This window comes from Varroa destructor, unplaced genomic scaffold, assembly GCF_002443255.2.
Source record: "Varroa destructor unplaced genomic scaffold, Vdes_3.0 BEIS01000001.1, whole genome shotgun sequence".
In the NCBI taxonomy this organism is placed as follows: domain Eukaryota; kingdom Metazoa; phylum Arthropoda; class Arachnida; order Mesostigmata; family Varroidae; genus Varroa; species Varroa destructor.
The window spans coordinates 26,668,388-26,693,962 of record NW_019211454.1 but is presented as its reverse complement, the minus strand read 5'-3'; the positions used below and the strand labels follow the sequence as shown (position 1 = coordinate 26,693,962).

Genomic DNA, 25,575 nt, shown 5'->3' with positions numbered 1-25,575 from the left:
ACGTGCTAACGTCATTATGACGTAGTCCAGAGTGATAGTATAAACGCAACAATGCCTTAAAATAGTTGTGTGTCAAAAGTTGTACTTACACGCGAATACTACTAACTTATCTCAGTAATGATTCTGCAATATTTGTTTTTTGTAATTAATTTTTGTTCTTCTCTTTTAATATTTTTTTGTCTGAACAACTATAGTTATCTTGTTCGATTTTAACATCATGCCATCCGTGACTAACGTAATCATTGGTCTTTTTTTACTGCTTCGTCTTTATCGCCGGCACGTAATACACCTACGCGTCTGTTATTTTTATAAAGAGAACAAAGCTTTAGTCCGTTCAGCCTTATCCAGTCATACAAGGCACTGGTGCCCATTGACTCTTGAACCTCCGTTATGCGTGAGTAATTTCTATCTAAAGTCTAAATTATTAGTACAGTTTCTTAAAAATAACAGAAATTAGCAAATTGATTTCTTTCAAAACTGTCACCTTCCGTAAGACACTTGAAGTTATATATATGGCTATTCTAGCTTTATAAGTATGCGAAAACTGCTGGATTTGGATTGCTATCATTTTTTTTTTATCAAAAACATTATTATCATTAATCTCCAGCGTTATTTTGGTACTAAAGTTTACGTCAACATTTTGGGTAGTTAAAAATGATCAATGTATGTATCCTAGGACGAAGGTGACTGGCCTATAATACACGTTGCGACGGTGCTTTGGTTAACATAAAAATTTATAATTTAGTTTTATACTCTATATATATATATATATATATGTATGTATATTGTATATATACAAGCCCTTCCCAGCTTCCTGGGTTCGATTTCATATTAAAAATAAAATGCCTTTCGATCGTTAATATATTGCACTTAAAAAAACCCACTCTCTTTGCTCTCTATGTTATTATCATCTGCGAGGTTACTTGCAGTTATAAGCGCTTTGTAGTATTATGCCGTACACGTAAAAGATTGTTTTAATTAAATTTTACGTTGTCGAAAGACACGTATTTTACTGCTTTATATAACGAGTATCACGAGCCCATGTTTGTGGACCTAGAGTAATTTAAGTTGGATCGATGAACAATAAATGACCGCTGCATATGTATTTGTATATTTCTTAGCTAAGTGTATTATTTTTATGTAAAGTAAAATATGTATTCGTCACTGTTTAAAATGTCTTGTTCTAAGTTCTAGTAAAATGCCGATTATCTGTATCGGGATGAGATAATTTCCTTGTAGCTTGGGCAGAAGAACCGAGACTTGTCGAGACCGTAACTAGGATTCCCCTCGACCCAAGCTGTGCGATGAACACCTGTGCCCCTCTAAAGCAGCCAATTTTATTACTCAAGTTAGTCAATTGTGTCAACACAAGCTTTTTTAGATTAAACCATATTGCTAGTCGAATCATTTCATACTCCATATTTTTGTACCCAGTGAGATCTGTTCCAGTATGTTAAAAGCGGATAACGTGATGATATCCATTCTGCTATAATGAACTTTACAGTAAATGGGGCACTAAGAGAACATTTCAAAATAACACTCTCCATTAGGTGCGAAGCTAAGTTCAGAAACTCGTGATAGTTTACACACGTCGCTACGGTTGAATTCGCCTCACAATGTACCCTAGCAAAAAGCGTTCAGATCTGCTTGGTAGTTTCTATTAAGAAAGCATCCATAGCAATAAGGTTTACTCAGATATTACTATAGTTCAATCGGGTGCGCGTACTATTATCGCGTCTGATAGGGTATATCCAGAGGCTTCTAAGAACAAAGGCAACCGGCAGTTACAATATATAAACGGAGATGTACAAAAAAACTAAACACTTATTCGTTGTAAAAGTATGAAACGTACTTACATAACAGAATTCAGACAAAATAAGCATGTACTTGACAGCAACACCTCGATGCAGCGCAATACGCCAGCACTTAATAAGAAACTCCTGTTTCTTATCAAGTGTTGGCGTATTAAAAAAACTGATAGAGGCAGGAGCGAATTGCTACATATACCCGCTATGGAATGATAGCAGCGCAAATAACTCTGCTTTAGAGACCTGTATTCTGGCAATGCAGTTAACAAAAAATCGCTTTTTATTAAAATCGAACCTATAACTGACTCCCTTTCTGCATACCCTGGCAGAATGTAAGAAGAATCTAGTGTGCGTATCGTATATGCTCCCTGTATTCCAAGAATATTTCACCTGGCAGTACTTAAAATGTTACTTAAAACTATGTTTGAATCAAGAAACAGTCTCCTCTCGGTAGCTTATCTTGCTTAAGCTACCGAGAGGAGACTGTTGAGTTGCCTGAGGTCATCCTTCACTAAAGAGAACTCGCAAACGCCTTGAAACGAACGGCCTCACTCGAAGCCATAGAAGAGTTTCGTAGCATAAAGTCTAAGAGGTGATGTACTTTTTTTTTTTTCAAAATCACCTAGTAATTAGATATTGGTAACTAATTACACTAGTTCCAAGTACCTGAATAGAGCAAGGCTTTCATGAGGATTTATTCATCCTTGGCGTGGCGCTTATATGCATAGGCGGTAGATTTCATGATCAAATATGACTTGAGGTACTAACATGTCACTTGACTGACCCAGCTTATTCAACAATAGACTGACAAGCTAACAGTACTTAGTAATTCTATAGAAGTTTACATTTTTTCAACTCCAGTTGAGGTCCTATAGAGTAGGGAGGGCAGGGAGGTAGGTAGACCGGGAGGCAGGCAGTCCTACAAGACCGAAGCCCAAGTAAGGGACAACAATTGTCTCATGTTCTTTATTAGTTGTTTGTATTTTCTTATTTTTCTGTAATTACAAAACGAGCACGAAGGACAGATGGCGTAACTCGTATTGCAGAATGCAGTTAAAAACATCGGTGTCATAATGTCTACCTTTATAAAATATACAAAGCATAGAGCGGACGTTTTGCTTCGCACGACACAACGTTCCAACTGTATTCTAGTATTTTTGTACTCTTATGTCAAACTATTTCGTGCATGTGTTGTAGTAACTATGATTTACGCAGCATAATTGTGTATATCAAGCCCTATGCAAGATAAGAAGCTTATAGAAATAGTAGCATATAAGTGTCATTGTAATAAAAGTCTGTTTGGGATTGCATATTTTTTAAGATTGTTAATAAAATGATGTTTGTAAGGATGATGAAAACATTATCGCATATAGTCGAAAACTTGCTATAGAACTAGACTAGGACCGAAGCTAAAGAAAACGTTCTAGCAAGATTGTAAAAAAAATCAATTGAATAAACCGTTCCTTTTTGCTATAGAAGCTATCGTATTTACTCAGAAAATGAATGTCACGTATGGGTCTAACTTTGTAAAATTGTACCAGCCCCTTTTCAATAAAGTGCCAACATACATAATCGATAGCCTTTGGAACGCAATTAAGGCGCGCTGGATGTGTAATCTTTATGGCTGCCCGTAAATGATCCAAGCTAGACCTTTAGCACCTCAAAAACGATGGGCCCATTCAGCGTGCATTGTTTCGGAGAGATTTTGCCCAAGCCACAACTTCTACTTCCGTAACTTATTGTGATATCTAGGATCGGCACGTTATAGCGAAAAATTTGGAATCTGCTGCCGGTAATGAATGTGTTGAAGCTATGTATGAGCTACATCACGTATTACCTTGTACCCTCTGTAGCAGAAGTACGCAATATACAGAGCGCGTTTGCTTTGTGGCTTGCCAATTACCAATTGTTAGTAAAGCATGTATGTATATAAGCTGTACACTTTTCGCAATATGGGTGCTTTTAGAAAAAGTCTATCAACGATAGTACACAAAACATGTTTAGGTAACTCGGGCAATAACGTTGAATGTATTGATATTAATAACATTACTCGTATGTCTACCCATATACTGAGTAATGTTAGCTTTTATCTATTAGTTGTATGTATTCGTTTCCACCTTTGTACTCCCTAATGGCCGTTCGTGAACAGGCCAAGTTGTCTACGCTGGGTTGTATGTCATGCGGCTAATGGTTTAGAAATCATGGTAATCTCTTGCAAAATGGAGTGTTCATGATTTCTGCGTACCAATATGTTTTAAATTAACACTACCATGCAATCACTTGGTCATGCAGCAGTCTTTAGTTGGTATTAGACTATGTCATGTGTGTAGACTTAAATGTTCACAGGTGTATTGTCCTGTTTGCTTACGCCTATAATTTAATGCACGTAAGACAAACGAACGGCAAGTGCGTTTTTATTCGATGAGGACTGAAGTTCGGGGCTAGTGCCCCTAAAGGGATTGCATCGCCACGGAAACTTTCCTTAGTAGCGATTCGCTAGATATATATAACAAGGTGCATTAAGAACTCCTCAATCTTCATTCTCGGCAATCAACAGCTACAACGAACGGATGGACGATGAACAGTGACTGGCGGGCCATTGAGATAAGTTGCCATGGGCCTGTCAACACTTTTCAGTTTAACCGGTATAAAGAGCCGCATTTGAAGTTCATCTTTTTCACAGCAATAGATGGATGAATCTCATCAAAAAGCTACGTACGTAAAATCAAGACTTTCTCGAGCAGCAGCAGCACACTACCCTAATCAGCTGTGTTTACAATATATTCAGCCATCGGTCAGCTTGCAATAGCGGCTGTAAACAAATGTTGAAATAGATCGCTCTTTGCATGGGGGGCACTTAGAAGCTGGTTATAAGAGCGCCAAGTTAAAATTAGGCGGCGCTCTACACATAAAAAAAACTTCGCCTTACAATCAAGGTACTTGTAAGGTGAAGTTTTTTTTTCAGTTACTGCTGCCTAATATTGTAAAACGTGCCGGATAAATCGTTTGGTCTCGCCATATATCTTCCTCCGCTTCGGTTTAGTAATGGAATATAAGCGAACCCTTCCTTTCCCGCACCCTGCTAGCGATAGCTACGGAAAACAATTGAGGCCACTCTAACTGCTTTTGGAACTACGATCTGCCTTTTTGTGGTAGCAATGGGAGGTGGGTGTTTAGAAAAAACGTGCTGCTTCTTGTATTCACACACAAGTATAAACAAACGTACATATTTCATGTGTAATATATAAACGAGAGGAAATAGATAAGGTATAACTCATTATATCCCAGTGCATAGCATAGTGCGCACTACTTATAAAATAATTAACAATTTTGTGCACGGTCACGTACTTTTGCTCTTGGAGAAATTCGTAGCAATTAACCGAAACTAGTCCTACGTAAGTTGCTGTTGTTTTATTAGAAGTGCACCAGCGATTAGCACATTATGTATCCCCTAAGGGAACCCCCCCAGAGTTACTTCTACATGCCTATTTCGCATCTGCTATTTGCATAACCTGAGAGTTCGTGTTGAATGCTGTGCGTAAAGGGAACATTCGTGTTTCTAAGGAGCACTTGTAATTAGCAATGGGGTACTACTTTCTATTTTTTGAAAATTAGCGAAAAAATTTCCTTTGTACCAGCCGTTTCGTTTCCCTGGCAACGACCCAATCTATGTCAGTTCTTCAAAGGCTACGCAGCCTTCTTCCTTGTCAATATTATACAACTCTATGATAGCGTTTTATTATACTTCACAAAGCATTCTATTTTCTTATTAAACTCTTTACACTTGCAGTAGATTTCCATCAACTTGCAAACATCTTCTTGCCATTTTGAAGCTCAAGCCATGATATCTTTCCACCGCGTAACACTTTGTTCGCTTTTTCCGGTAAACCTACTATGGAAGCCGAATCTCCTGTTCACTACTGTTTTCCCGCCCTTCTGGTTTTTCCTCTGGTTCCGCCCAGGCTGTTCTTCTAGTCCATTCTATACATAGATCACAAAGCGATTCTCCCTGTTTATGTACTAACGACAAATATTTGTTGCATTGCGGCCAGGACAAAAGCTTCGTTCCAGCAGCTTGTCCCACTCGGAACCCCATTTTACAGATGGCCTTTCGGTTTTTTCCTTTTTGACCCCATCCATCACAAAACTAACTTCTCAGAAAATATAAATTATATGGAGAGAGCAAATTTGCCGTTCTGACACACGTATTTAGCCAAACTAAACCAAAATAAAATTTATTCAGATTTCACTCATTCAGGTTTTTCTGTTCGCTCGAATATAAAAACCTGAATTATAACAACTAATTAAAAACGAGTAAGTTCACAGCATTATAAAATAAAAAAGGCGTCATTTTAAGTTCTTAGACCTGATAGTAGTTTAAATATTACCGTTTCTGTATAGGCTGATTGTTGGGCTTCAGGCGATGCTATACTTCCTTGACCTCACGGCGAGTACAAGTTAACAACGTTTCTTTAGATTTTATAAAACAAAGCAAGTGAAATTCAATAATATGCAAAAAACAAATTTAGCTTACAATTTCTGTGTTCTTAAATAGCTATTATACATTAGCCGAATCTTTTCCTGCCCAAAGTGAGCGGGTTAGGTTATGGGCAGTTTTCACGAGGCATTTGAAAAATCCGTGCAATAATTTTGGGGTATAAAGCAGAAGGTCTTTATTAAAGTTATAATTTAGGCCGGGCTCAAAAAGTCATTTTTGTCACACTCGGATTTTTCATACAGAAATAGCACCCGTTTTGATAAAGAGCATATCGATTTCCAATTTAATCGTCCAGATAAACTCCGGCTTTTTGACATTTTATATTTTTGAAAATTTTGGATCCGACTGAGGATCTCATTCTACTGGAATCCTTTGAATGCAGTATATTTATACAATCCCTTAGCGAGTTTACGCCCACCAATGGCGCTCGACATACGATCATCATGAATCACACATGTGCAACTTTTCGTTAAAATACCTATTTTATTTAGACACAGTTTTAGAAATATAGGCAATAGAAAAAGGTCCAACATACGTACCGTACTCTGTAAAGGCTGTAATCATAACAATCCTTGCTACATTTATATACCGCATTTATTAACTGATTTACGTGTCAGGTTCACGTAACATGCGATTTAATGAGGATAAATCGGTGCATCTGTAACAGCCACGAAGGTCGATAAAATACATTATCTGAAGAATAACATAAGAATGAAGCAAACGAAGGTAGGCCGAACGACCGGCAGCTGCCATGACGAACCAAATGCAGCCGTCAAGGAAAGCATACGCGACGAACTGTGTAAAAGAGGAAGAAGGAGGACAAGATGATGTATCACTTGTGATATAGGAAGCCACGGCATCCAAATAAGGGAGGTAAGTGGAAACGATGCAAAGAAACGTATTCGAAAGAAGCCCGGGAAAGACGGCGCGGTTCCATTGTAAACGATCTTATCTCATGCGTTTTACTCTAAGGACGAAGGCAGTTTCGGTGACGGCGGCAGCGACAGCAGCCACATTACGACACCGCTAGTAACCGTTTGATAGGAACTGTAAGAGCGCTATACTAACTTAGGAAAATAGAAGATGGAGAGTGAAAGTGCAGCGGGCAGCGCGGTGAGGGAAAGCTTCCCAATGAGGAAAACGTAAGCACAAATAGTATAATAGAGAAAGATAGAGCGCGAGAAAGAAAGGTGGCTTTGGATCGTTCTGGACGGCTCTGAAAAGATCTTGGGGGGAACGTAGAAATGAAGCTGGTTTATTTGAAGTGATCTCAACATGTGGAGGTGGCAGGCTGATAGAGCCTCTGAATATTCGACAATGAAAGAAGCCCTTTTAGGAACAACAGCGTTTCTTTTGATGCTAAAGCACTCGGGATATTTACATCCATGATACGAGAGCCGATAGAGAGATCTCTTTATGGTGCGGTCTAGTCGAGAGGTTCTCGTTTCGAATGCATATTGCATGGCAAATGCTTGAATAGCCTAAGTAGCCTCTGCTTTTGTTCGCCGGAGACTTTGATAAGGAATCCCAATCAGGCACTACAAAAGACCAGAGAAGGCAGTTGTGAAACTTACAGAGGTGAAACAACAGAAACAAAAACGAATTACCGCTGAGTGAACTTGTGTGTCACATTCAAACAGCGTAGTTATGCTCATAACTATATAAATATATGTGATAAAAGAATATTTAGATTAGACTAAGTTTAACTTAGTATAATAATCACATGGAAAGTTTGCGACTTATGGTTGCGAATAATGTGCGCAACATTTATTCTTTCTGTCGATTTTTGATGAAACACAAAATTAAAAAAGAGCCATCACATTTTTCTTATTGAGTTGTTGAAAAGTCTTAACCGTTTTCGAGCCAAAATTAAAACAAATATTTTTTCATTTCACAATAATATTACTTAATGTGTGATGATTTTTCTATTACTTTATTATATAGCACGGTGATACTACCACTCTGGAAGTTTTGTGATCTCTGAGCGAAAAATGGTGATAAGCGACTTTCATATTCCTCTACTCAAACTAGATTAACACCGTTAGGGCAGTCCTGCAGAGACCTAGAGAGTATTGTGTACACCAGCGCGGCCGTACGGCGTATGCATTAAAATTTACCATCCAAGTTCTTTCAGTTTTAACTGGTAAGATGTAAGATGTTTTTTGAGGGGGCGGGTCTCTTCGGGTACGTTACCGTAGTAACTATAAATAATGGGCATGTTGCAGTTCAAATCTCAGCCTCAGCAAAAAATACCGATTATTTGAAAAAAATATACCAAGGTTATTAAGATTAATAGCTACTCGTATGATTACTATGCCATTTCGAATGCGTTTTTAGGTATCCGAAGGGATAAAGGGATGTGGCTATCCTTTGGCACAAGAGAAAACACCAACAGATATCTGCATCGTGTACGCATGTCCGGTAGAAGCTGCCCACGGTGCTCAGCAACGAAAAAAGTCAGGTCCTGTTAGAATATTGCCTCTTCTTGGATTCTACCGAACATTTATCTGAACAGAGGGAAGAAGAACAGCACACTACCCGACAGAGGAGTAGAAAACTGGTCAAAAGGACAAACAAACAGAGGTTGCTATAATGACGGCGATGCTACTACCGCTGCTTTTGCTCGTGCTGAAGGTGATGATGGTACTGGAAGATAAAAAAACGTTTGGTACCGGGATGCCATTTGTTTCTGACGTATGCTACTGCTCATGAGCAGCACCCGAAGAAGAATACCGGCCCACTGGGCAGAGCTGGCAGAAGGTGAATTACGGAAGGCTGCAGTGATTCGTGTGTCAAAACTTTCGGCCTAATCAACTCGAAAGAGCGAAGGTAAAAAGCATGCTCTATTCGAAACCACAGAAAGCCTATACGTAAAGATGAATGGGCCAACAGCTCGGCAAAAATTAGTTAGAGCCAAAGGCCAGCAAATGAAGATCGGAAGCAGATAGATATATAAATGTGGTCCCAAATACCTTTCCGACTGAATAGTTACATGCCATTCCTTTTCAGTATTTCTTGTATTACAAACGCGCTATTGAACATATTTAAACCATATATCGGAAACGTCAGAACTTAATTGAACGCTCAAGCTATTTTAAGCAGCATCGGTTGCTTCCCTTAAGACGATATTAAAAAAATCTCCTTAAAGTGACAAACTGATGAAAAAAAGTTGACCCCTCTTAGTAAAATGGAAGAAGTGAGATTAGAATTTTCTGCGAAGAACGTTTAGCTTTCCTGCCTTATTTTATTCTGTTGTAAAACGTTTTCCATTTTGTCGATCGAGTTGCTATTAAATAAATGGATAAGCCGGTCCCTTATCCGCATATAAAAGCGATATACGTAAACAGGAGACGACTCTAAAACAAGCATGTTTTATCACCGATACTGTGGTGCAAAAAATCAATGTTTATAGAATAGTTACTCCTTTATTTTTTTTCATGTGTAATGGGCGCTGTGTCCATCGGTGAGCACTGCTCAGGGGGTGTGCTAATATATAAATAGCAGGGGTCGCGCTTATACATTGCAGTAACTTCTGATGTCTGAATGCACGCTCATGCATCGTCCTGATTTTTCTATCCAGAGCAGCAAGTTACTGTGTACTGAATAGTAGTTCCTCAATCCAGTAATTAATTCAGTTCTACCTGGAAACGTTGGCTAAGATGATTTTCTATCTATCAGCCCATTAGAGTTCATAGCGCGTATTAACTTGGAAGAAGGAAATGCCTCAAGTTCGTAGGAGCTTTTCTAACTAGGGTCTCGATATATCAATTATTCACAGGCATTAATATCTATTATACTAGCTACTATGTTTTTGGTCGCAGGTTTTTATACCAAATCAATTATTAACTCACGGTCGACCTGATCTTTGCAGCCATGCATCATGGTAAAACCCATACCTCATCCGCTTTGCAGCGTATTTCGATTCCATAACCGAAATGCCGCTAATATTTTCGGCACCTTTTCGGGAGGCGGGAAATCTATACTGTTTTGTAATAACAACAATAATAACAAAAAAGTAACGCTCATTCCTTATAAAGTTTATTTTACAAAAAGGTGTTTGTTGCAGGCTACCATGGATACCGCTTCAAGTCGTACTTTGTTTTCTATAGTGTTCGTCATCATTCGTCATAGGCCACTCGTTTCATCAGCGAATTTTCATTGTGAGTATTTGTGGGCCACATTGATCTAAATGTTTTTAGAGTTATTTGGAGGTAAGTACTATTTCTCTCAACATATTAGATTGGTTTTGCAGAATAATAAGCTTTGTGTTTGCACAATAACGATTCCGGTAGCTCTAGTTTCTCTTTCTGTTTAGTGTTTCTTTTTTTTTTAGTTTCTGATGACCCTCATATAAGTAAACGGTGACGTACTTTTGTTTTCATACGCCGAAAAAAACGTTTAGTGTGGGCAACTTGTTTGCGAAAAAAGCTCGGCGTGATTTCCGTTTATCCTGTACCATTGTCGACGATGTCGAAGTATTGCAGAGAGAATCGCTCCAGGTAGACCCTGTGCATGCTGATTTGATAATCTGCAACCAGGTTAGTCAAAAAGTAACGTACGCCTTTTTTCAAATATACCTTTTCTCCAGTTCTCGAATGTGTACCCTGTATGAGGCAGACCATATAGGTCAGAGTAGTCCCTTAGGAGGACTCCAGGGTGGTTTGCTAAGTTGAAAGATGTTATCCTAAACCAGAAGGACGCTTCTTACCCCAATCAGCTACCAGAGGTACTTACACATAACCAGTGAATTAATCGACAAAATAAACGTCCGACTATTAGGAACTGCCTCCTCTCGATGAGATGTCCTTTAAAAAATACCTGAGTGAACAGCACGAGCCTTTCATTGTCTGCTTGGCGGCGAGCAGTAGTGAACTGCGATGACCGATTTTTCAAGGAATTGCAATAAGTGAGAAGAAGCGGTATATTTTCGTAAACATGATACTGAAAAGGAATGGGTGCTCTGGGATAAACGCTTAAATCCGGGGTTAAGTCAGATCTCTCTCCTAAGAAGGAATAATGCGCGTTTGGTGGGATTTGAAAGGTCTAATGTGGCTCAGTTTCATCGAGTAAATGACACTATCTAATGGAAAAGACATCCACGGTAATACAGACCACTCATATCAAGGGTCGTCGAAACTGTCCAAGCGAGAGCTTAAAAAGGAGATTTTTTTTTTTTAAGTTTTAAGACTTAGTGCCGACATATTACCATCTTCTCCGATAACTGCAGCACATTTGACAATAGAGTGGATTATCAAAAGCTCGCTAGGTGAGAAGTACAATGTCTGAAAGTATTTGGCGAGAGGAAACAAATATCTCGCTAAGAGATAGGGCATATAAAGTAATACATTTATTTGCTGTTGGAACTAAGAGACTTTGTTTTTGGTTAGTTAACGAAATAGATTACTTTTCGATCACCCTAGAATATATGAGTAGTTATGAAAAGCGGATGCGGACTCGACGATCAAGGGATCATCTGATTGTGATCGTTAAACACCTTACCTATCGTTTTAGTTGCTTAATTGGCTGTTTCTGAATATCGCAGCAGCTACCAGCCCAACTGAAATTTTGGTCTTTTTTAAAAATGTTGCGGGCCAGTCACAGTCGACAGACAAGTCACGCTTTTCCCAAATAGGACGAGCTGTTCATGTTGATAGAACAAAAGCGAGTGTAAGGATCCTTACTTGGATTGCACATGTTCATCGTTCACATAAATCCAATTTGGTTGAAAGTCACGACGGATAACGCTTCTATAACGATCGTGTATAAGGAGTGCGTATCAATACTCTCCCGTCTAGAGCCCTGTAAGCTTATCGATAAGACTCAAATTGCTCCACCGTATATGCCAAAGAAGCTATAGAGATTTTCAGAATCATTTGATGTTATTGTAAATATCAGCCAAACTAATCTGATACCGTTCCGTGCCGAGTGCCACCGATGTGCCACAAGCTACATCTGGTCAGACTCACATTTTGTTGTCTCGGATAATTAAAGGCTCGGGCCTAAACCTTTAGAAGCCAGTCATACTTCAGGCAAACTTACTCGGTAACTCAAATGTTTAAATGATACGAAATTATTGCAGTGTTAAAAATATTTGACTGCTGATCTGTCTACTGAAGGTCTCTTCCCAGTATATATAGCTCCAATTTCAATTCCTATACTATTCTAGTTAAGCCTCGCTTAACCAGCTGATTTAGCTAAGACGGCTTGCTCTTGACGTTAAACGAAGCGTGTCTACGCTTAGTTTCGAACCGTGTTGAGTGTAGTACTGTAGCATCATAAAAGCAGTATGTATGACCATTAGTTAGCGGGAAAATACATAATAACTAGTGGATATCTTGCTCAGATCATTAAGAACAATGCTCTGCTTACAAAACTTGGAACGAACAAGAGATATAAAATGCAGGTTGCTCTACTCACTTTTAAGGTCTCTGAAAGAAAGATCGCGCCGGAAATTTCCTTTTACTTGGCACCTTTATCAGCCGTTCTGACCGACTCACGACCTTTACAATACCCTTCGTCGCTACGAATGAATCTAGTAATAATCAAAATGCTTTCGCCTGTCGGTCGTCATGTGTTTGTAGCTGATTCTAACATGCTGATTCGTGCGTTTACTTCAGTAAAGAAATTTACATCAGATCTTATGCAACGCACGGTATCTGAATCTATAGGTAGAATGTTATATTATATCGAATGTGTAGATACTTTTTGAGAATACCGCTGCTGTGCCAGTAAGTATTTGCATGACAGAACAAAATGTGGCTTATGCTATAGTAGGAGTCGCTCGTGCTTCATGTCTTCTTTGTATACCATTTTTTTTTACTCTGTGAAGCGTCCTGCCTTCGCCATATTATCTATGTAACATCTGGCGCAGAAACATTTCTAGCCAGATGATGCCAGGTTTACCAGGCCGTTCTCTGGACGTTCGGTATTCCATCACACCGGTAGCAATATTAGGAGTACTTGTTGTAGTTGCATCGTTATCGTTGCTGCTTTTACTGCACTTGCTGATGCTACCAACGTCCTGCCATCATTGGTGTCGTTCGTTTAACAGATGGAGACGTTCGGGACTATGTCAAAGAATTTCTCCCGTCCTGCGGAGCGGTCAGGCATTCTTTTCCGTTGTCTTTGCTTTCCGCTTATCAAATTCTGCTCTAACAACCATACTCACAAACACACCGACAGACGCACGGGCGAGCACACGCATAAATTCTCACACAGGCTGTCTTCTTCGTTGATGCCGCCTTCAGTAAGGCGTCTGCTGCTCCCATCGGGTCTGTTCTAGTATCTCCTCTTTCTCCGACTTTGTCCCAGTTTTTCAATACCGCTTATTTATCCTCTACCTATTCGTTGGTACTTTTTCTCTACTCGCTATCGTGGAGTCACTCTCTGCCTCGTTCAGCTTTTTTTATCGAATCCAACATTCCGGCTGCCGATCTCGGCCTCGACCTACCTTGACCACCGATCCTTTCAACAGCCGGTGAGGTTTCCTTCTGAGTCATTAGCGTCGGCATCTAGGCGGTCGCTTGCTATTCAGGAAATGGCAGCTAACGGTAGGGACAGTAGATGATTCGAAATACTTTGCGAGGATACTTCACGCTTCATCGATTCTTCCAATAGTTTTACTAAGGTTCAGCAACCCCCGAAGCCAGAGGGAACGAAGAGCTTCACCATAACGCTGCTGCTCTAGTACATCTATGTAGGCTTCTGAAGAACGAACAATTTCAACCACGACGATGAAGAATTTGTTTCTTCAAGCAAGTATAGGAAAAAATAAAGCGACCTGCTCGGTTGGCAAGTTTTGACAGAAGTAAATGGAGGCAGCTTGAATATAGAGCAATTATAAGAATATTTTTATATAGATAAAACAACTGCCTTATATGCAAATTTATAAGAAATCGATCGCATATATCGTTTGGAATCCGGTATCGCCGTTAGGCATTCCATCAGGCATCTTTTGCGCACCTAGCATGAAGTTTTATCACCTTAAGGACGCAGTTATTAACTACTCCATGTTTGTAATAACGATTTTATCGCTGAATAGAATTTGCCCAGAGGACACATTTGTAAACTGAGAGCGTTAAAAACATGTCACTATGATCACAAGGTTATCGGTGGTCGCTTATCATCTTTAAGGTAGATACTGAGATAAATATAAAATAATATCACTTTTATTTTATTACTGGGTAATCAGGATGTATATCGGTCAGATTTTCTTTATCTCAGATCTCTACGAACATAGAGAAATTAGAAGCAACTAAATGAGAGAAAGGGGACGTCGTAATGTCAATAGATTGCCCGGGCTAAAACTGACAGGACGTAACCGCCTATAGGCTCACGACGTTGACCTTCGTTCTAAACTATGGACTGTTTTCACGACAAAAGGATAGAAGACATGTATCTATATATATATATATATATATATATATATATATATATATGCTAGTTTACTAACAATGGCTTGTTTGATAAAGCTAATGGATTGTTTGTTTTTCTGACAATGACAAACCTTTCCGTACCAAAACGGTCGACTTATATTTAAATTAAAACGTAAGGTAATACCCATATGAATCGTGTCATGTGTACACCCGTATTGGCATTAAGCCGTCTGTTTTATAAGGACGCGAAGAAAAATGCCCGCTAGAACAGTATTCACATTCATATAGATCTCTTCCACTACCGTAACTGAGTAAATACACAGCACTGGGTACTGAATGAGACCGGAGGACGGAATGAAACAGTCGCCTAGTTAGATGGCGAAAGGATCGTTTAGAAGATCGGTAGGTGCTTGAAACTGCAAAAAAAAAACGGCGACGACAACAGAAAAAAAACATAAAGAAAGCGGAGAAATGGACGAAGAAAAACAGTTGGTGATCACATCTTGACTCCTCAGTGCGGAAGTTACACTTATACAATGGGCAGTTTGTGGCTGTTTGTTTATGAGCTAGCACAAGCAGCAACATAAGCCGTTAAGGCAGCGCAGGAAGAATGGCAGGATAACAAATACCGCCTTCGTCTTTTTCTGAAAATCGCAACCTAGCACGGCACAAATTCGCCAGCAGGTTGGTTCTGTTGCTACGCTACTGCAGGTAGCTTGCGCGGCTTAAGAATTGCATATACTTCGGGACAACTCCCAGCACAGCTCTCGCTTTGGACATAGCCAGGACTCTAAAAGGTGCCTTTTTCTATCTTCGGACTCTCTGCAGCTCAGATAGCTACAAGGCCACAAAAGGAGCTTATGGTGAAGCTAGCCGCATTCGATGATTGTCAGGCAAACGTGAGCAGGCCGGTCCAAGCGGAGCAATTCGCTATCGGCAAGCAACAAAACTACCGACCATAAGAAGCCTGACTTTTGGTACCATTTCCAAGACTTGCCGCGTGGTGAGTTTCCATGGCTGAGCCACCGGTACTGTCCATAAATTATTCTCACTCTGCCGCTGCTTCTATTACCACAGGAGAACGGTCACTTCACGCTGTCACCTTGGAAACAAAGGATAGCCCCCTTCCTTTTACAGAGAAATGGCAAGTATGAATGGAGAGTAACTCTGCAATACGTCTTACCAGTTTTCGCTTGGCAATTTCGAAAGTGCGGCTAATAGTCATAGAAGAAAACATCTTGTGAGGAAGGCCCGTAAATAATACAAGTGTTGGTTCTTGTTGAAACGTTGACACTAGACTTTTGTTAGCTCAATTCTCAGAATTCATAAAACATAGAATCAATATCGTACTTTGATAGCGCTAGGGCTGAAATTTTATGTGTGAATAGCCGGGAAAGATTTACAGTGTTATAAGGAAAAGTTCAGTTTACGCTACTCAAAAGGACCTGCGCATCGAACAAATGCAAAGTATGCGGGGTTTCGGCCCTAATGTAAACGACCCGATTTCCCCTGTAAATGTCCTATTTTCAATAGACAATACGTGTACTGTGTTATGTATTACCAGTATATAAAACCTACAGAAGTGGTAACGTTCATAATGTAGTTTTCTCATCGACGATATTTGACAATGCAAAGAATTTTAATAATCTCTAAGCGTTCAAAAGATTACGATCATTCTTGCGGCTAACCGGTATCACTAAATATTAGGTGCAAGTTATGTTCATTTCTAGCAAATGTCTAATCGAGTTTACCATTGCGTTAGCGTACGGCTAATTGTGTAACATGTAAATTCTGTCTGTTATCAGCTATTTGATGCAAAAGAGGTACGAGGTACAGAAACTAGGGCAAGCCAAGGCTTATCTTAATGTTTGTCATTTCTTTACTATGTATAGATTTAGCCTGTCGCTCTCAACAAAATGCGCGTGATTGTTCGTTGTGTATTTAGGCTGTCACAACCCGGGCGTTGATTGGGACTGATTAGAAACACAGTACGACCGTTGTTCCCTAAAGATTATCTCCGCTTCGTTTCCATTACCCTTGAAGTTTCTACACCGTACATACCAACCTTTACGCAAATCGTTATTTTAACGGCACGGTTGAGATCCGCGACGAGCCGAGCTACAAGAATATCGCTCAGTATATGTAGCCTTAGGCACTTATATTGCTCCTCAATATAGATGCGGGTAGAACACAAGCACCACGATGCGGGTAGGGCGCAAGGATCACAATGCGGGTAGAGCGGAAGGATGGGAAGCCACGGGGCTTTAAAAATTGGACATTGATAAATCTGAAAAGAAGGGAATTACAATCATCGAGCACCGTTTTTATTGATCATAGAGGCTCCCTTCCTTGCATAATTTATTTGAAAAAGCCATTCCTCAATGCGGGTCATGCGACTGATATAGTGATAGATGAGTGAATTATACGAAAGCTGATCCCTGCTAAGCATGTCTGTGTATGTATGCGTAATCTATCGCTCAATCTCTAATGCCCACGACTACTCCCAATATCGAAGCGCATGATGTCCTGCTCAACTAATAATCTCTACCTGCATCGGGTCCATCTTGAAATATCACACCTTCGTCCCTCCATGCCCATGGCCTAATGTGTGACTTCAGGCTGGATGCGATAGAAAGAGAGATATTGATAGAAAGAAAAAAAGAGATAGAGAGAGAGAATGTGGGGCGCCAAGGTCCGACCACATACGTTATCTCCGCCCTCTATTCAAACGGTTTGATCATCGTAACGTTAACAGCTAAGCAGTCTTTGTGGCACCCGTTAGTACTGTGTACTTTCGCGTCCTAAGCGATTCTTAATGACACCGAGACAAAGTGAAATTCTATTCATTTTGTGATAAACTCAGTGCAATAGGTCATATGTATCCATCAGTACCTACTGGTAAAACATAAGATATATGACGGACGTTGTCATCCAGATAGGTCTTCCTTTAGACATCCCACCCCCTTCACTCACAAAAATGGGCCCTGTCATTTCTTTTTATCATTTTACCCCTACTTGAATACAGCGCACAAAGTCTTTGTAAGATAAGCCAATACTTCTTCCAGAAGCAATCACTCAATAAGATTGATTTTTGTTTAATATTGGAAACTGTAGGTGGCTTCTATCAACGAATCGTTGTCACATGCCTGCCAGCGAATCACAGAACGACACATTCTTACCCGCAAGTTGTGAAAAGAGCATTTTAATTTTATTATTTCATTATTTGCCGTTGCTGTTATTTTGAAATGCTCCTCAAAAACGGAATTCAGAGAGTGACTGTGCCGGCGTAGCCTGAGGATCCGATGTTTTTAAATATCTTCCCAACACCGTACACTTATCGCTTTGTAACAAGTGCGGTCTCATGGAAGGTGTTTGTTAACTCGATGAAGGTCCCACTGAAATATGTCAAATTGCACAGTTATATTGATTAGTGAGCCATCAATGTGATTACTCTCAACTTGAAAAGATGCATATATTTACAGACTAGGGCCAGTAAATCGGTTGTCCTGCTTAACGGAAGTTATTAAATGGAAGGTCATTTCTGATAAGCGTTAGTATTCCGTAATGTCTTACAGAATTGTTAGTATTACAAACCAGTTTTGGATCAGTATTGTGTGATTCTTCAAATCGTACATACGATAAGGCAACTTGGACGGCTAAGCGCCTCGTTGAAGAACATCAACGATGACAGCCTTGAGTCGTACGAACAACAAATACGGCTACATGTTTTTTTCGAAAATAGTTAAAGTTATTAATATGTTAGGCATAATTGAGCAGTACTTTTAATTCAGCTCGCGTATGTCGGAGGAAAAATGGGTTTGACGAACTTTTACATCAGAGTCTGACAGAAAGTAATCTTTTTAAAAAGGTATTCATCGCACTCGTACGGATAAACTATTTTAAGATCATGGCAAACGATCGTAGATTTCCCCCCTATTTTTGGATGAAAACGTTACGAGAACATTGATATAACGAGATTTACGCTAATAAGGTTTTCAGTATCATATTTACCTTGAACACGAATGCCACGCAGTGATATACAAGACATGCGATATCGTAAATTTGCCCATTTGCATCCGTGCATTGTATTTGACAAAAATGCCCAGTAAACATTATCAACTTTTTACGGTTGTAGATCTTTATCAAGCATTTCTTAGTTAAATTTTTGCTGATGTAGCTTCCCGACCATCTCGTTATACGTTGAGAGAAAAATACAATATTGAAAAGATGCTGGAAATTTCTGTGTGTTTTTTTCTTACTTGAACTACTTTCGAAGCGCTATTCTTTTGAAATACAATTGGAATAATTTTTTCCTAAGTGTCGTCACACAAGTTCTACATATACGTCGTGGTCTGCTATGTTCGATAGGCAACGATTTGCAAGAACATTTTGTATGATACATAGGTACAATGTAGGTTTCCTATGAATACACGGTATATACAGAAATATAAATTTGCATTTCTATAGGAAATAAAATGGAACCGATCGGGCTTCATTTCAGCAATTTTATACGCGTAAATCTCGGACGGCGCAGGAAACGCAACGATGATCGAAGTTTCCAAGAAATGACATATTAGACTGCGACAAACCTAGAATATCCTGAACCCATTTTTGCATGCGGCCACTTTCTGAATCCCACTTTGTTTTAGTCAACCCAGAATTTAAAGTAAATTATGTTAGCATTTGTTCGCTGTGAGGTATTATCGAACTAGGTACACTAGTATAGAAGGCTTTGAGAAATATACTTTAAAACCACTCTTTGCTCATTCAACATTCTTTTGAATCTGATCTCATTACATGAAGTTAACTAGCGTGTTTCTTCTGTGAAATATGCACAACTCGAGACATGAACGAAATGTTATAGCACGATATAATTAGAGAGTTCAACGTTCAGTATTACCCACACGGATCGTATACCGCAGAAGACGTCTCCTTGAATTACCACTTTTCTTTATCATAGGAATTGTTTCATCATAGGAAAATCATAGGAAAAACGTTTCTACTTCAAATTTTCCTATAGCAGGAAAAGATTTCTTAAACGTTCCGACGAAAAAAATGCGACTTGCAGTTCTGCTTTTAGGAATTCGGTTACATTCTACTACAAAGCTATAATCATCACGTTATATTAGCTATAATTATCACGTATTATTAAATAGTGAGAGATTAAGGTTCGTACCGGTGTATTTGAACGTGAACTTCCAGAAGGAGGGATGCAAATCCCCTCTAATACAACGAAATAAAGAAAGGAGTAAGACATCGATTGTAGATAAGAAGTGTATCTGCCATTGTTTCCGTTTCCATCGATATAACTCTATTTGCTGATAACGACATCATAGAAGCACCGATAGTATCAACAAAATCGACGTCGACACTAACTGCGATAACGAACACGGCTTTCCTGGGAGGTCGCTTTCTGCAACAGCAAACTCGATAGCTTTTCCCAATCGTCTTTTCGTTGTTCCGTCGGACCCGCAACAGTCGCGCACTAGCGACACTTTCTTAAGCTGACACACTGATCGCACGTTTCCCACTATTGTTCCACTTTTTCTTCTTCTCAATTGTCTTCGCTAACTAATCGTATTTGGATTTTTCCACCCACATCTCAGTGTACTTGGCCCACTATTTTTAGCTTCCTATTAAGGCATCCCTTGCCAATTCTTCACCCTCTACCGTCTGTTGCTATTCTGCTACTTCTAATAATACATGGTATGAAAAAATTTAAGAAAATGCCCATTTCCCGCAACTCTTTATGTAGCTTTTAAAAATCCAAGTCGTTTTGCCGGATAACGCCTTCTTTCCATGGACCTCCTTTTTTTTGACTGTCGCTTGTCGTCCCACGGGAAGGAGCTTGTAGACGCACGACTAGGACGTAGCATAATGAAGAGCCTAGTCAGCCGTCAATTTTTTTCTAGAAAAATACTGTTTTTGCTCTGACAAGCTAATCGCTCAGCAAGAAGCGTTTTTCGAGAGAACTGCCTGTCGTACGGTGGAAGAGGTGACAACAGCAGCGGCAACAACAGAAAAGCTTGATTGTTTTTTTTTCATGCTGATAAAGAAAAGACTTGCTTGGCCTTATCTCATAGTCACTCCCATTTTTCTGCTAAATTCCTCAAACTCTAAGGACATTACTAGCGTCTATGCCAAATAAGACTTTAAAGTCCGAGTGTAGGGGGCCGTGACACATCCACAGACACGTATAGTAGCACGGGCATATTACTAAGTGGACACAAACGACCCCCCGAGTCGTGCAAACTAACTGCGAATGTTCAGTCGTCCACTTTCAATAGCGTTTTACAATTAGTTCAGCGCACGACTCGATAGCTATATGCATAGATAGACTTGAGGCTCAAAATCTTGCTCTCGTACAAAATGTAAAAGTGACGCCGAGTTAAGAGAGGGGTAAACAGAAGGAGAATGGTAGAAGCCGTTGCTGCGAATTAATGGAAGCCTTTGTATTCTGGACTTATCATAGACAAGCAATTTGACAGTCCCTTGCGCCGGCCCTCGTACGAATACAGAAAGCAAATTTATGAGTGTCATATACAGATTCTTTGCTGAAAGGAGAATATTTCCACGAGAACATCTTCCACAATTCGGTTTTACTCGTCTGCAACCTAGCCTCAGCGCTTCTTTACTATCCCTAATAAACTTTTCTTCGACCACTGCCGAAAGTCAGCTTCGTGTTTAAATGACCTAATGTTCGGGCAGAAGTTAAGATATCCAGAATCAATGATCGATGGATTTACGGCCAGACAGGGGGAAGCTGCGGGTTTAACATGAGGAACAACTCTACGAGACGCGTACTCTTATGCTATTGGCTGCCGAGGAGCGGAGAAAAGTTCGAGGAACAAGCGAAATTCCGAGGCTTCCATGTCCAGGATATTAAACGAGAATGAGTAAATGCTGAAGGGCACCGCCAGACCACCGCCCTTATCAGGATGATTTCAATCAGTGATTGGAAACTGGCCGGTTTGTGATTGCTTAGTTCACTATATACTCACTACAAAGAGCTATCATTTGCTATAGAAAACGATTCCGGCATCTATCCCGTCTCTTGTCCAGCGCTTCCAGAAAATTTTCGGACAACACAGACCTTTTATTTTTTAGCCACTGTATTTCATACCTAATCTACATAACCGTCAGTTCTGCACTAACATGTTTTATCCCTACTTCTGCTCCATTCAGCCCCTTGTCTGTTCCGCAGTGATTGTGTTCCGCTGATTCGGTGGCGGTAAATCGCAGCTTGTGTCCAAGCGTACTGTAATTGGCCACTTCAAAAAAATATCTAAAAATAACGGTATTCAGCGCATTGCATATTTCAGCAAGCGGCACAGGCTCAACCCATAATAGTAAGTGCTGATTCTGTTAGATTATACACAATTCGCGGTTAAGTAGCAAAACAATTTTTACAAGCTCTACAGTGTAGATTGTTCAAAATTCGAGCTAGGCTGCCAGTGCAAGGGATTTTCAATTGATCCTCCAATTTTTATCAAGATATGTGTCACAAATAGCTTCCTCAATGATAATTATTTTTCAGCTGATAAGACATGGAGGAACGGCCGGCCACACGGAATGGAATTTGCTAGAGCTACGTTTTGCACAACGCTTCTCCAATTTTGTTTTGCATGCTACTTCAAAAGATATTTAATATAACGTATTTGTCTTCTCTAGCCTAATTTAATTTATATACAGTAGATATAACAATTGTCACATGTGAATTTTCGGAGTCACATCTATCAATAAGCAGTCAACTTATATAGCTTGATATTTTCAGCACGCATTTATATTTACCTACGAATTACTTAAATAATAGTTAAGATAAATAAAGTCCAAAGAAAATAAGATTGACCCAGATCGTTTTACACAAAGGCACCTTATATCTGATGTCAAGTCGAGAATAAAGTACGTTCGTACGATTAGCCGATTGGTCTCCGTTTTAAGTGAGCGACCTCTTTAAAATTAAAAATCAATAGGAATAAATGTCCAACTATTGTGCATACAGGTTGCGGATGGCTGCATTTAAACGATGTCTTATCTGTCATTTATGGCTTATGATATCATGACAAACACCATCGTACCCCAACTTCTGCGAACTGAAAAGTTCTTAGTAAAAGATCATTATTTTTATGCAATGCACGTCTCACGATCACTGGAATCACTGTAACATTGGTTGTAGTTTGTGGTGGCCCTGTGAGGCAGGAATCGAACGATGGCGGACGCGTTTTCGGTTCGACTGGCCCGGGCCGAATGCAGATCTTCCTAGCGCTTCTCTCTGAGCATAGCAAGAAATGCTAAAAGCAAGAGACATCCGATTTGAACTACGTTACCGTCGGTGGCCTGAATGGATAGCATTTCGCCATCTAAACCATGTGTACGTCCATTTCAAACAAATACGTGGAAACTAGCTAATTAATTGATGTGAACGCTTAATTTCGAATAGCATACATTGTCTAGTCCTTCGTGCACACACACCTACAATTACCCCGATCTCTACATTAAAAAAAAAACTAAATAGCCCACGGCCGTAAAATTACGTATACCTTACAGAATTTCTCGTATACAGATGAGAACTGTATGTAGTTTTCCACAGTATAGCCTTTCAAACTACCGTTATAACAATAAATGATTGATGTCCAGTTAATTCGAAACAGGTCGGTCGTAATTGTTACTCATCAATTTACTTTAGACTAATAATGTGTGCTTGTGTATGTATTTCATTATGCCGTTAAGACATTTCTAGCTAAATGTATATATTTCACAAAAGGAATGTCCAATGTTTGTTTGTTTGTTGTTGGCACACAAGAGCTCTACATGCCTAACTGCTTGTTTCTACGTTTGGAAGAAACTTCCGCTACGTATCATCTAGTTTTTTCGACGGCCGTACGGCTTTGAATTCGTGCTGTACGTCTAGCGTATTTCTCATCTCACCAAAGTCACACATCTCTGTGATTTTTCTTGTTTTTTAGTCGGCTAATTAGTCCGTTCTAGCCCTTAGTATCCTGTCTAACCCTGAAGAAAGTCGTTAAGTTTTCGCATTCCCCAGGGCGGTAAAGATAATTACTGGCGACCACGCAAGACCCCTGGGCATCGTTCTCGTCGCCAAACACTGGCTCCGACGAGTGCGCCCTACAGTGCTATATACGCCTAAGAAACGACGCTTGATCTACGCTGTTATTCTCTCTTCTAGCACTTGAAGTAACACGCAAATCTGATTTGTTCAACTCCACAAATATTTACATAGACAGGCAAAATTGAAGCACTAGTTTACGAAGTATAAATGTGCTCAGGCATGGATGAAAGTATCATGGCCGTATTGGCTAGAAATTCAATTAACTATAAATAAGTAGGAAGGAAGTACACTGAAACACAGTTCGCTGAACGAGTGAAGATTACGGAACAGTAAACGTAAGACGAGCCAGTGGTATATGTGCTAGTAGCAATTTTTTTTTCTTAAAAATTTCGCAATAATACGATAGAAGTTTCTGTGGAAACGTATGAAAGTGATGTGAGTCGTGCATGTACTTTATACTTTACACATGCCGGTCGAGAATTTATTTCTACTAGCGAGCTAGCATCCGTTGGATTGACCACACTTCTCAATACTCGCCTAAAGTGTTCTAAAGCAGGTTCTATAACCTAAAGCAGGATCGTCCCTTTTATATCAGGACCCCAAATATCGAGTCCTTTCCCGTCTCCCCTGAAAAGCCACTTCCACCGTATCTCATTCAAAAGTGTCTCTCTTTTCCAATGCCCTGCGACCCTTTCGTCGATTGAACGCGGCGGAAAGTATGCCAACTGACTCTTTCGGCCTTTCCCAGATAGAAGAATTTGGGCATTTAAAAGAAAGAAGCGGGTAAGACGCGTCGTAAGAGCTCACTTCTAGGGTCGTAAATGTCGCGCAACCACCATTCTTTTTCAGCTTGACCTTTACTTCTTTTTTCTCGCAAAGTAAGAAGGAATTCATTCCGTTTGACGGAAACCTCTTCCGTCAACACTCAATTGCAGCCACTACCCAGAGTCACTGAGCAACAGAATAAAGGATTCTTCCGGGACCCAAGAAAAAAGTGAGAGGTCTCGAGCCAGAAAGGCAGAGCTAATATAGAACAGGCCGATTTGCTCCACTTGACTTTCCCTATAAAATGGGAAACCTTTCTCCGTATATGTATGCCTGTAACCGACTAAGTTATTTATCAATCTATGAAAGTCAAGAAGAGAACTAGTTTGTGGGGATATACTAGAATAACACGAGACTCGCAGTTTTGATAAGTAGTATTGCGAGCTTTACATAGCGTTAGACGAAATGTTTCAATAGAGTTGATATAAAAAACAAATTCATTAGGAAAAGCAATGAATGTGTCAGACAGCAGTTAGTCGTACGTCGCGCTATCTATTGGTGTGTTTGATGATCTTTCATTCATCAGTACCTAATCAAAAGTGTCTGCCGGAAGAAGCCCTAGCCTTGTCCTACTTTTCTAGTAAAAAAAACTGCATGTCTCTAAGAAAAAAAAAGTGTCCGATAAATCGGTTTACGATTTCATTTTTGCTTCAAAGTTTGAAAAATGTGTTTCATGCGTATCGCATTGCGTTCGTTGAGCAAAAACAGATGCGAAAGGGGTTCTCATCGTAACGCAAGTTATAATCGGTGAACGTCGCTTGTTCCACGATTTAAGGTGATTAATAGTGTTTTTACATTTGGTTACCGTTCTCATACTGTTATACACAACGATTCTACCATATATATATATATATATAATATACCATAGCTAACAAATATGCGGTCAAATAAAGGCCTTATACCAAATGTTGTTTGCAACAGAACGTTTTGAAATACAAGAAATAGGGCCAGATTTCTTCCACAAGTTTGAACGCAATATATAAACTATAGTTGCACCTT

At 39.7% G+C, this 25,575-nt stretch overlaps 1 long non-coding RNA gene across 6 annotated transcripts; it reads left to right on the top strand.

The window, feature by feature from the left end:
* Positions 1-327: 327 nt before the first annotated feature.
* LOC147758449 (uncharacterized) lies at positions 328-25,575 on the top strand. Of its 6 annotated transcripts, none has more exons than XR_015326279.1 (6): positions 338-394; positions 1,189-1,348; positions 6,924-7,179; positions 8,644-9,135; positions 10,373-10,466; positions 10,709-14,719. It is a non-coding gene; the product is annotated as an uncharacterized LOC147758449 (long non-coding RNA). The 6 variants fall into 6 exon arrangements; XR_015326277.1 differs by lacking the exon at positions 338-394 and adding an exon at positions 22,219-25,575 and having other exon boundaries at positions 1,054-1,348; positions 10,709-10,844; XR_015326281.1 differs by lacking the exon at positions 1,189-1,348 and having other exon boundaries at positions 328-394.